Source organism: Macaca nemestrina, chromosome 5, assembly GCF_043159975.1.
Source record: "Macaca nemestrina isolate mMacNem1 chromosome 5, mMacNem.hap1, whole genome shotgun sequence".
NCBI classification, from domain to species: Eukaryota; Metazoa; Chordata; class Mammalia; order Primates; family Cercopithecidae; genus Macaca; species Macaca nemestrina.
This window is the reverse complement of record NC_092129.1, coordinates 72,452,271-72,461,635: the sequence shown is the minus strand read 5'-3', so window position 1 is coordinate 72,461,635 and position 9,365 is coordinate 72,452,271. Positions and strand designations below refer to the sequence as shown.

The 9,365-nt window shown below is 34.9% G+C and overlaps 1 long non-coding RNA gene across 4 annotated transcripts in view; it reads right to left on the bottom strand.

Moving 5' to 3' along the window:
• Window positions 1–334: 334 nt before the first annotated feature.
• LOC105489048 (uncharacterized) overlaps window positions 335–9,365 on the bottom strand; it is a 159,844-nt gene continuing 150,813 nt past the window's right edge. For all 4 annotated transcript variants that reach the window (XR_011623470.1, XR_011623472.1, XR_011623469.1 and 1 more), the window contains one exon: window positions 335–731. This is a non-coding gene — a long non-coding RNA (uncharacterized lncRNA). The remainder of the gene's footprint in view (window positions 732–9,365) is intronic.

Sequence of the window (9,365 nt, the reverse complement as noted above, 5' to 3'; positions counted from 1 at the left end):
GTAAAGAATCCTTAACTGCAGAAGAATTCAGAATTCCCAAATCTGTTATAAGCAGTACTTGTTACACAGAAAGTAATGCACTCACATTTTAAAAATATCAAAACAAATGGATAAAGGTGATATTTGTAATTATGATGAATAAATAAATCCTACCTTGTTCTATTTTCTCTCAGGATATTACTTCAAAATAGTTCAAAGCTAACAGTAAAATATACAGAATATCTTGACTTCAATTTACAATAGAACTCATTAATATGAACCTCCCCACAAAATGCAAAAGAAGTACATCTTTACCAATTTGGTGAACAGAATAATACCACTTGTCTTATTTCTTATTTCAATAATAGATCTACTTCTCCCTCATCATAAGAATGTCTTTATCCCCTTCCTATGGTTACTTCAATATCTTAGTCATTCCAAGAGTTCAGGCTTGATTATGGAAAGAAACCTAGAATGTCTTGTCTGTGTGTTTTAAAGGTTTCTGTATCTTTTTTTTTTTTTTCTGTTATTGCGCTCCCAGCACCATACACATCCCTGCAAAATACCACGGCTATAGTCTTCTGGCAAAAGCCTGTTACAACCAAGAATCTCCACCATTCTTTATGGCTTGGTTTTGTTGTGATTGTGGTTCCAGGCAAGTAGTGTAGGAAGAACCTTTCTCTGCCAGAAGCAAGTTTCATTCTGTTCCATCTGGTGAACTTCAAATGATCTCTCTAGTATAATCAGTGTCACTGCAGTCATGTTAAAAAAAAAAAAAAAAATCAGAAGTCTTTCCTGCCTCTAGTTCTGCTCTTACATAGCTAGAAGCAGCTTACCTCTGAAATGTCTCCTTACCATGATCTCTCAGTAGCTGAGCAAGAAAGAGTGAGTTGCCCCCTTCTGCAGTATCTAAACCTACCTGTATACACCTGTTTAACCTTCTCCCCACCAAGATTAATAGGAGGCTACTTTTTTCATTCTAATTGTAAAAGAACCTTTGCCACAACAAGAAATCTATACTGACACACTAATTATTCATTCCATAATAATAATATATGGCTGAGTCAAACTGGAGACATTGAGAAAACATACTGGATTGAAAAAATAAAAAGTTCTACTCACAGAATTAGAAAAAAACTATTTTAAAATTTCTATGGAACCAAAAAAGAGCCTGAATATCCAAGACAATCCTAAGCAAAAAGAACAAAGCTGGAGGCATCACACTACCCAACTTCAAACTATACTACAAGGCTACAATAACCAAAACAGCATGGTACTGGTACAAGAAGAGAAACCTAGAGCAATGGAATATATTAGAGAACTCAGAAAAAAGACTATAGACCTACAACCTTCTGATCTTTGACAAACTTGACAAAAACAAGTAATGGGGAAAGGATTCCCTATTTAATAAATGGTGCTTGGAGTGCTGGCTAGCCAGAGGCAGAAAATTGAAACTGGGCCCCTTCCTTACACTATATACAAAAATTCACTCAAGATGGATTAAAGACTTAAATGTAAAACCCAAAACTATAAAAACCCTAGAAGACAATTGAGGCAATGCCATTCAGGTCATAGGCATGGGCAAAGATTTCATGATGAAAACAACAAAAGCAATGGCAACAAAAGAAAAATTGACAAATGGGGTCTAATTAAAACTAAAGAGCTTCTGTACAGCAAAAGAAACTATCACCAGAGTGAACAGACAACCTACAAAATGGGAGACAATTTTTGCAATCCATCCACCTGACAAAGGTCTAATATCCAGAGTCTACAAGGAACTTAAACAAATTTCCAAGAAAAAAACAAACAATCCCATTAAAAAGTAGGCAAAGGACATGAATAGATACCTCTCAAAAGAAGACATACATACAGCCAACAAACCTATGAAAAAACTCAACATCACTGAGCATTAGAGACATGCAAATCAAAACCACAATGAGATACCATCTCATACCAGTCAGAATGGCCATTATTAAAATGTCAAAAAAAAAAAAAAAAAAAAAAAAACCAGATGCTAGTGAGGTTGCGGAGAAAAAGGAATGCTTTTACCCTGTTGGTGGGAACACAAATTAGTTCAACCAATGTGGAAGACAGTTCGGCAATTCCTCAAAGACCTAGAGGTAGAAATACCATTTGGCCCATCAATCTCATTACTGCGTATATACCCAAAGAAATATAAATCCTTCTATTATAAAGACACATGACTGTGTATGTTCATTGCAGTTCTATTCACAATAGCATAGACATGGGATCAACCTAAATGTCCATCAATGATAGACTGGATAAAGAAAATGTGGTACATATAGACCATAGAATACTATGCAGCCATAAAAAGGAACAAGGTCATGTTCTTTGCAGGAGCATGGATGTAGTTGGAAGCCATTATCCTCAGCAAACTAACACAGGAACAGAAAACCAAACACTGCATGTTCTCACTTATAAGTGAGAGCTGAATAATAACACATGGGCATATGGAAGGGAACAACACACATACACACACCGGGGCCTGTAGAGGAGGGTGTTGGGGAGAGGGAGAGGATTAGGAAGACTAGCTAATGAATGCTGGGCTTAATACTTAGGTGATGGGATGATTTGTAGAGCAAACCACCATGGCAGATATTTACCTATATAAAAAACCTGCACATTCTACACATGTACTCTGGAACTTAAAATAAAAGTTAAAGAAAAAAAAAAGTTATATTTTTATATCTCCTTAATGACAGACTGAAAAAATTAAGGAGAAATAAAAGATGTTTTCTCTAGGTGAGGTGTGGAACCACAAAAAAAGATGTTTACATATATAAATATAGCTATCTGCTGAAAACATTGCGCCTGTTGGTTTGCCTCTTGGAACTCAGAGCATTATGGAATAAAAAATGCTTTAGACCAAATGGTGTGAGGCCTGGCTTTTGGTTCCTGCTTTCTACTGGTGAACTGTATAATCTTAACCAAGTCACAACCTCAAGCCCACTTTCTTCTACCTCATCTCTAAAATTAGGTTGTTGACATTTACATACCCTAAAACTCCTCCAGCAACTATTTCCATACAAAAGAACAAAACCTCACCAAATGTCCAGGTATCACTAAATTCTTGTCTTTCTTTAAAAAATATTCACACATATACTAACATTCCATTTCCATAAATATTTACGGGCACCTGTTTTCAAGGTATGTTTCTACATATTGTTAGTGCTGTACCATAAGATATATCTGAATTTTGATGCAGCAATGGAACATAGATATCTTGTGTGCTATTACACTGAATTGAAAGAAGGTAAAGCCACAAGTAAACCATGCCACAAGAACCTGCTGTCTTGACTTTTATTCAAGTGGTCTTTTCAGCAATGTGCTCCATGAAACAAAATAAACTCTATCATCTCTGAGAGGGTAGGGGTAGTTGGGATAACATATACAGTCAGCATGCACAAAAATGCCTCTAGTGAAAATATATCAAGCTATACTCTCTATTCTTTCATTCATTTCAAGGATCATTTGTTAAAAGAATTATTTTAATGACTGCAGAGATTCCAAAAATGCATCAATTTTGGTTGTTCATCTTCAAAAACTCAATCTGATAATATAAAAGATATGAAGATAATTAACTATCATTAAGGTCTAATTGTTACACAAATATAAACCACATTCTGAGAAAGAGCTGGGATGGTTTCCTGAAGAGAAGCTAGTTGCATTCAGTTAGAAAAAGGAGAAATACTGACAGAAATATAGATGTATGTAAAGAAACATCATAGATAAAATGAACATAAAATTAATGTTAGGTAATTAAAACAAATAAGGATAGAAAAGAAGCAGGAAGAAGAATTCACATTACTCTGAAATCCATTTTAATTGCACAAAGGACATCCAATAAACAATATTTGGGCAAATCAGTCTGAAGTAGTAAACAAAGTATGGATTTTAGAAGTAAGAGTTGGAAAGATGGATGCCAGTTGTTGTACTGTTGCCAAATGCATGTGTAGGCAATGAAGGTAATGAAGATCTTAAAAATGATAATTGCAATGGGAATATCCAATAATATCCATTCAGAAAATAACTTTAAAATATAGAGAATATTTTAATTACTAAATATTTTAGTAACTAAAAATAACTTATAACTCTTTTCTATTTCCATGATTCTCTGCATTTTACACATGAAGAAAGTAAGATTAGAGAGATTAAATGATTTGTCTTAGATCACACAGTTTGAAAATGATGATACCAGAATTCAAATTCATGTTTATTTGATTCCACTGTCTGTATTTTCAGCATTTTTCTATACTCTCTCCAAATGAATGAATGAATAAAAAGAATGAACAAATGACAAATACAAAAGAAATGTAGAAAGAAAGTGATAGATAAAAAGCAAAAGCTAAACCAAAAGAGCTCAGAATTATGGCTGTACACTGGAAGAAGTCACACAAGCTGGAAGAGAAGAAATAGTCAAGTGTATAATATTTAAAAATCTGAGCCAAGACAAGTCTATAAATCAAAAACATGCTATGATTTCTAGGCAAAAATCAGTGAAAAATTCATCTTTAGTCCATCAAAAGTTCAATGTATTTGTATTTACAGGGTTAAAAATAATTTCATGAGTTCCAGTGAAGAAAAATATAAAATATTTACAAAGGAATAAAAAAATTAAAATTTGGTCAGATTTCCTTTGCAGTGCTGAATGACAAAAAAAAAAAAAAAAAGATGAGAAAAAGAATATTGTAAACCAAGTGTCCTATCCATAGTATGCATTGAACATCTAGAATTGTGTGTTGCATTAGTGACAAGCACTAGATAAATAATTATCATTCTCAAATAATAGTTAGGAATACTAGAACACAGACAGATTCAAAATCTTTCCCATTGACCCAGCTATTTAATAAATGGTAGAACCATGGTTTCAAGGCCACCGGCCAGACTCCAAGGCTTATCCACCACACGTTACTCTTAGCTATGGCACTAAGGCTCAAATAGGCAGGAAACCCACAAGTGGCCAGGCGTGGTGGTTCACGCTTGTAATCCCAGCACTTTGGCAGGCAGAGACAGGTGAATCACCTGAGGTCGGGAGTTCGAGACCAGCCTGACCAACATGGAGAAACCCCATCTCTACCAAAAATACAAAATTAGCTGGCAGTGGTGGCCCATGCCTGTAATCCCAGGTACTTGGGAGGCTGAGGCAAGAGAATCGCTTGAACCTGGGAGGCAGAGGTTGCAGTGAGCCGAGATAGTGCCATTGCAGTCCAGCCTGGACAACAAGAGTGAAATTTCATCTCAAAAAAAATAAATAAATAAATTAGGTTATTCATCTACCGTTTCCACAGACTGAAAAGAAAATCAGACTCAATAAGATGAATTATTCAAAAGTAACTTTGGTACACACATAAATCAGTTAACTAGATGAGGCAACTATAAACAAATGTTATAAAATGGAATGCAAGCACTGAAAAAATTATTCTTAAACATAAGAGTTTGCCTTTATTGATCTCTATTTCAGAAGGCTTTGAGGTAACTTGAGTTACCAAACCACCAGGGGAATAACTTCTTTAAAATCTCAAAAGCACAGGAAGAGAGAGAGGGAAGGAAGGAAGGAAGGAAGGAAGGAAGGAAGGAAGGAAGGAAGGAAGGAAGGAAGGAAGGAAGGAAGGAAGGAATCAAATTTGTTTTACTAAACTATGCCAAAATATGACTGCTGTCCAATTCTAAATTAGATTTTTTAAAATTAGGTAACATGCAAGGAAAAAAAATAAAGAAAATGCACCCCAATGCTAATGGTTTTTAAAATTATAAGCAGACTTACAGTTTCCAGGCTGGCATGTAAAACCTTAGAAGTTGCCACTTTGTTCTGACAAGTATAAAGCTGAACAAACCAAAAAAGGCAACTTCCTCTTAGATCCCTAGGAGAACTGAGGTCAGAGCACAACCCACTGAGCCCAAAATTGGGGAGACCAGCAGGGGAACACAGAGAATCACAACGGCAATCTCCATGGGACCAGTTCCCTGGTAGGAAAACCTGTACTGAAATGGGTGAATTTCTAGAGTCTCAGGGTGAACAACTGTGAGAGTTAAAAACTCCAGGGGGACCCAGTCGTAGGGGCCACCCACACTTTGTGAGTTTTACCTCCAGGAACTTTAACTGGTCCTCCTAATAAATACCAGGGAAAAATCCCCTGGTGCTTCTAGCAGCAGGAGGGCAAAAGAAAGTATTTTGAAATACACCAGAGCATTGTGTTCTTCAAACAAAGTCTGCTTTCAGGAGATACAATTTAACCAGAGCCTAACCCGCTGGGGGTCTAACTGACCTGGGGAAAGGGACCATGTTAGCCATCAGTCCCACCTAAGGAGGAGGAGACTGAGAGCACATGTGAAGTTCAGTCTAGGGTCACTGGCTTACTAAAAGACTGAGACTGAATCACAGGACTTAATGCTTCCCCCTCCTCAAAAACCTTACTACCACATTAAGAAAGGCCTAGTTCCAGCAATTCCTTTTACCCATTGTACCATGCCTGACTAACCCAGTGTATTATGTCTGGCTACCCAGAAAAAATTATGAGACATGTTAGAAGGCAAAAATAAAATAAATAAAATAAAATAAAATACAGTTTAAAGGCAGAAAGCACTCATCAAAACCAGACTCGAATATTATCAGATCCAGATTTTAAAATAACTATAATTAATATGCTAACAGCTGTAACAGACGAAACAGACAGCACATAACAGCAGATGTGCAATACACGCAGAGGTGAAAAATAATTCTAAGAAAGAGCCAAAAAATGCTAGAGATCAATAACATTGTTACAAAAATAAGAACTTCTTTGGTGGGCTTTTAAAACCGTACATAGCTACGAAAAGAGCTCCAAAATGAAAGATATGTCAAAATGAAGTCCCAAACTAAAAAGCAAATAGAAAAAAAAAAAAAGAAAGAAAAAACAGATCAAAAGAAAAAGAAAATAAGGACAGAATATCCAGAAACTGTGGGCAAGCTACAGTAGGTGTAAAATGTGCGTGAAGGGAATATAAAAAAGAGAAAGGAAAGCAAAGGAGAAAGGAAAGCAAAGGACAAAGGAAAGCAAAGCAAAGCAAAGCAAAGCAAAGCAAAGCAAAGCAAAGGAAAGGAAAGGAAAGGAAAGGAAAGGAAAGGAAAGGAAAGGAAAGGAAAGGAAAGGAAAGGAAAGGAAAGGAAAGGAAAGGAAAGGAAAGGAAAGGAAAGGAAAGGGATGAAGAAGAGGAGAGAGAGAAAGAAAGGAAAAAGGAAGGAAGGAAGGAAGGAAGGAAGGAAGGAAGGAAGGAAGGAAGGAAGGAAGGAAGGAAGGAAGGAAGGAAGGAAGGAAGAAAGAGAAGAAAGAAAGAAAGAGAAAGAAAGAAAGAAAAGAAAGAAAGAAAGAAAGAAAAGAAAGAAAGAAAAATTTTTGCAGCAATGTAACTGAGAATTTCTTGAAATTAATGTCAGACATTAAACCACAGATCCAGGAAATTTAGAAAACACAAGCCAGGATAAATACAAAAAAAAAAAAAAAAAAAACCCTCCTAGATACAGGCCTACCATTTTTAACTACAGAAAATCAAAGATGAAGAATAAATTCTGAAAGAAGCTGGAAGCAGAGTGGGAAAACAATTTACCTATACCTTACCTACAGAGGAGTAAAGATAAGAATTACATCTAACCTTTCATTAGAAACACTCCAAACAAGAAGAGTATGGAATTAAATATTAAAAGTCTGAAGAGAAAAAAAACCCCACTAACATAGAATTCCATACCCTGAGAAATTATTCTTCAAAAGTGAAGGAGAAATAAAAGCTTTCTAAAACAAAGATTAAGAGAATTTCGTGCCACTAGACCTACCTTGCAAGAAATGTTAAATTCTTCAGTGAGAAGAAAAATAATATAGGTCAGAAATTTGAATATATATACAGAAAAAAAGAGCATCAGAATAGGAATGAATGAAGGTAAAGTTAAAACTTTTAGTTTTCTTATTTTTAATTGATTTAACAGAAAATAATTTATCAAAATAATAGCAACAATGTATTTAATTATATATGCATATGTGTGTATATGTGCTTATTTATGTTTATGTATAAGCCAAACCAATGAAAGGGAGAAATAAGGATTATTATATTTTAAGCTACTCATACTACTGATGAAGTGATATATTCTTATCTGAAAGTGGACTTGAATTAGCTATAAATGTATATTGCAAACTCTAGAGCAACCACTAAATTTTTTTTTAAAAAAAGGCATACAACTTAATATGCTAAGAAGGAAAACAAAAAATGAAATAATGTAAAATGTCAATTAAAATAAAAGGAATACAGATCCGTCTATTATAAAGACTTATGCATGTGTATGTTTATTGCAGCACTATTCACAATAGCAAAGACATGGAATCAACCTAAATGCCTATCAATGATAGACTGGATAAAGAAAATGTGGCACATACACGCCATGGAAATACTGGAAATACTGTGTACCCACAAGAAAGAACAAGATCATGTCCTTTTCAGGAATCATGGATGGAGTTGGAGGTCATTATCCTCAGCAAACTAACACAGAAACAGAAAACCAAATACTGCATATTCTCATTTATAAGTGGGAGCCAAATGATGAGAGTATATGGACACATATAGAGGGGAACAACACACACTAGATTCTATTGGAAGGTGGAGGATGGCAGGAGGCAGAGGATCAGGAAAAACAACAAATTAACAACAAATGGATACTAGGCTTAATGCCTGGGTGATGAAATAATCTGTACAACAAACCCCCATGACACAAATTTACGCATGTAACAAACCTGCATTTATACCCCTGAAATTAAAATAAAAGTGAAAATAAAACTACAAAAGGCAGGTTTTAAAAAATGGAGGACAAAAATAGAAACAAAAAATAAGTGCAATAACAGAAAACAGTAACAAATATAGTAGATATTAATCCAACCATATCAATATTCACTTTGAGTGTCACTGATCTAAATGCACCACTTAAAAGACAGAGATTGTCAGAGTGGATCAAATAAACAAGACCCAACTATATGTTTGTCTACCATAAGCCCACTTTATACCATAAAGATGCATATAGATTAAAAGTAAATAAATGGAGAAAGATATACCATGCTAACACTATTCAAAATAAAGTACAGTTACAACATTTGATCTTAGTCAAAACATTGAAAAGCAATAGAAAGTGCAGTTACTACATAAATTTTGGACAGAGTAGACTGCAGAGCAAGGAAAGTTATCAGAGATAAAGGAGGGTGTTACATGATGTTAAAAGGGTCAATTCTCCAAGAAGACTTAACAAACCTTAATGTGTGTGCATCTAACAACAGAGCAACAACTATGTAAAGCAAAAACTGATAAAAGTACAAGGAAAAATAGATCCACTATTACAGTTGAAGACTTCA